Here is a 3,534-nt window from a genome sequence, read left to right on the forward strand (position 1 = left end):
TTGTTAAAATAGGTGCATTATTAAACGTACACCAATGATTCTGCTTGCCAAAAGAAGCAATTCCATCTCATTTTATATACTATATTTTTAATGATTGCATAATAATCCTCAGCTCTGAGGAGCTGATATATGTGAGAACACTCAACAACTCTGTAGCTGAGTTAAATATAGGACCTGTGGGTTTTATCTGTGTTAAAGACACATGGAGCAAGAGATGCACATTTGCATAAAAATGTATCTTTTAAAGGCCATACATTTTTTGCACACCTGTTTGTGTTCCTGATAGTTCTGAGACTGTTCAGCAGGTGCACTTCATCCTTAATGAGAAGGACCAGTTTATTTTAATACTAAGAAGAAGAGAGTAGAAACAGTGAGGAGATGGCAACAGAAGAAATGGACTTAATCGCTTATGAAAATGTCATATTTAAGCAATCAGTATTTCCTATAAGTAGTGAGAAAATGGACTGCTTAATTAATAAGATGGCTAAACAAGAGTAGCCGCATGGAAAACAATAAGAGTGAATTGACTCTTTACATCATACCTCAGGATACATTCCAAAAGGATCTAAGAGTTGAGTGTTAAAAAATAAAATAAAACAAATACTAAAAGAAAACATGGATTGATTGCCCTATAATTTGTGTCTGGGGAAAATTTTCCTAACTGTAATTTTAAATACAGAGGAAAAATGACAGATCTTATTAAATTTTTAAGAATGTTTTACATTTACAGTTTTTGCCCATTCAGTATGATATTGGCTGTGGATTTGTCATCAATAGCTCTTATTATTTTGAGATACATTCCATCAATACCGAATTTATTGAGAATTTTTATCATGAAGAGCTGTTGAATTTTGTCAAAGGCCTTTTCTGCATCTGTTGAGATAATCATGTGGTTTTTGTCTTTGCTTCTGTTTATATGCTGGATTACGTTTATTGATTTGCATATGTTAAACCAGCCTTGCATCCCAGCGATGAAGCCCACTTGATCATAGTGGATAATCTTTTTGATGTGCTGCTGGATTCGGTTTGCCAGTATTTTATTGAGGATTTTTGCATCAATGTACATCAGGGATATTGGTCTAAAATTGTCTTTTTTTGTTGTATCTCTGTCAGGCTTTGGTATCAGGATGATGTTGGTCTCGTAAAATGAGTTAGGGAGGATTCCCTCTTTTTCTATTGATTGGAATAGTTTCAGAAGGAATGGTACCAGCTCCTCCTTGTACCTCTGGTAGAATTCGGCTGTGAAACCATCTGGTCCTGGAGTTTTTTTGGTTGGTAGGTTATTAACTATTGCCTCAATTTCAGAGCCTGCTATTGGTCTATTCAGGGATTCAACTTCTTCCTGGTTTAGTCTTGGGAGAGTGTAAGTGTCCAGGAAATTATCCATTTCTTCTAGGTTTTCTAGTTTATTTGCATAGAGGTGTTTATAGTATTCTCTGATGGTAGTTTGTATTTCCGTGGGGTCGGTGGTGATATCCCCTTTATCATTTTTTATTGCGTCTGTTTGATTCTTCTCTCTTTTCTTCTTTATTAGTCTTGCTAGTGGTCTGTTAATTTTGTTGATCTTTTCAAAAAACCATCTCCTGGATTCATTGACTTTTTGGAGGGTTTTTTGTGTCTCTATCTCCTTCAGTTCTGCTCTAATCTTAGTTATTTCTTGCCTTCTGCTAGTTTTTGAATGTATTTGCTCTTGCTTCTCTAGTTCTTTTAATTGTAATGTTAGTGTGTCAATTTTAGATCTTCCCAGCTTTCTCTTGTGGGCATTTAGTGCTATAAATTTCCCTCTACACCCTGCTTTAAATGTGTCCTAGGCATTCTGGTATGTGGTATCTTTGTTCTCATTGGTTTCAAAGAACATCTTTATTTCTGCCTTCATTTCGTTATGTACCCAGTAGTCATTCAGGAGCAGGTTGTTCAGTTTCCATGTAGTTGAGCAGTTTTGATTGAGTTTCTTAGTCCTGAGTTCCTGTTTGATTGCACTGTGGTCTGAGAAACAGTTTGTTATAATTTCTGTTCTTTCACATTTGCTGAGGAGTGCTTTACTTCCAACTATGTGGTCAATTTTGGAATAAGTGCAATGTGGTGCTGAGAAGAGTGTATATTCTGTTGATTTGGGGTGGAGAGTTCTGTAGATGTCTATTAGGTAGGCTTGGTGCGGAGTTGAGTTCAATTCCTGGATATTCTTGTTAACTTCCTGTCTCGTTGATCTGTCTAATGTTGCCAGTGGGGTGTTAAAGTCTCCCATTATTATTGTATGGAAGTCTAAGTTTCTTTGTAAGTCTCTAAGGAGTTGCTTTATGAATCTGGGTGCTCCTGTATTGGGTGCATATATATTTAGGATAGTTAGCTCTTCCTGAAGAATTGATCCCTTTACCATTATGTAAAGGCCTTCTTTGTCTCTTTTGATCTTTGATGGTCTAAAGTCTGTTTTATCAGAGACTAGGATTACAACCCCTGCTTTTTTTTGTTTTCCATTTGCTTGGTAGATCTTCCTCCATCCCTTTATTTTGAGCCTATGTGTGTCTCTGCGTGTGAGATGGGTCTCCTGAATACAGCAAACTGATGGGTCTTGACTCTTTATCCAATTTGCCACTCTGTGTCTTTTAATTGGATCATTTAGTCCATTTACATTTAAGGTTAATATTGTTATGTGTGAACTTGATCCTGTCATTATGATATTAGCTGGTTATTTTGCTCACTAGTTGATGCAGTTTCTTCCTAGCATCGATGGACTTTACATTTTGACATGTTTTTGCAACGGCTGGTACCTGTTGTTCCTTTCCATGTTTAGTGCTTCCTTCAGGATCTCTCGTAGGGCAGGCCTGGTGGTGACAAAATCTCTAAGCATTTGCCTGTCTGTAAAGGATTTTAGTTCTCCTTCACTTATGAAACTTAGTTTGGCTGGATATGAAATTTTGGGTTGAAAATTCTTTTCTTTAACAATGTTGAATATTGGCCCCTACTCTCTTCTGGCTTGTAGAGTTTCTGCCGAGAGATCTGCTGTTAGTCTGATGGGCTTCCCTTTGTGTGTAACCCGACCTTTCTCTCTGGCTGTCCTTAACACTTTTTCCTTCATTTCAACTTTGGTGAATCTGACAATTATGTGTCTTGGAGTTGCTCTTCTCGAGGAGTATCTTTGTGGCATTCTCTGTATTTCCTGAATTTGAATATTGGTCTGCCGTACTAGGTTAGGGAAGTTCTCCTGGATGATATCCTGCAGAGTGTTTTCCAACTGGGTTCCACTTTCCCCGTCACTTTCAGGCACACCAATCAGACGTAGATTTGGTCTTTTCACACAATCCCGTATTTCTTGGAAGCTTTGTTCATTTCTTTTTACTCTTTATTCTCTACACTTCTCTTCTCACTTCATTTCATTCATTTGATCTTCAATTACTGATACTCTTTCTTCCAGTTGATCAAATTGGTTAAAAATATGGAACGCTTCACAAATTTGCGTGTCATTCTTGCGCAGGGGCCATGCTAATCTTCTCTGTATCGTTCCAATTTTAGTATATGTGCTGCTGAAGTGAGCAC

The 3,534-nt window shown here is 37.3% G+C and overlaps 1 non-coding gene across 1 annotated transcript; it reads right to left on the reverse strand.

The window, feature by feature from the left end:
• Positions 1-3,427: 3,427 nt before the first annotated feature.
• LOC123574726 (U6 spliceosomal RNA) lies at positions 3,428-3,534 on the reverse strand. The gene has a single exon (XR_006699930.1). It is a non-coding gene; the product is annotated as a U6 spliceosomal RNA (small nuclear RNA).

The sequence above is a fragment of the Macaca fascicularis genome, chromosome 7 (assembly GCF_037993035.2).
Source record: "Macaca fascicularis isolate 582-1 chromosome 7, T2T-MFA8v1.1".
In the NCBI taxonomy this organism is placed as follows: domain Eukaryota; kingdom Metazoa; phylum Chordata; class Mammalia; order Primates; family Cercopithecidae; genus Macaca; species Macaca fascicularis.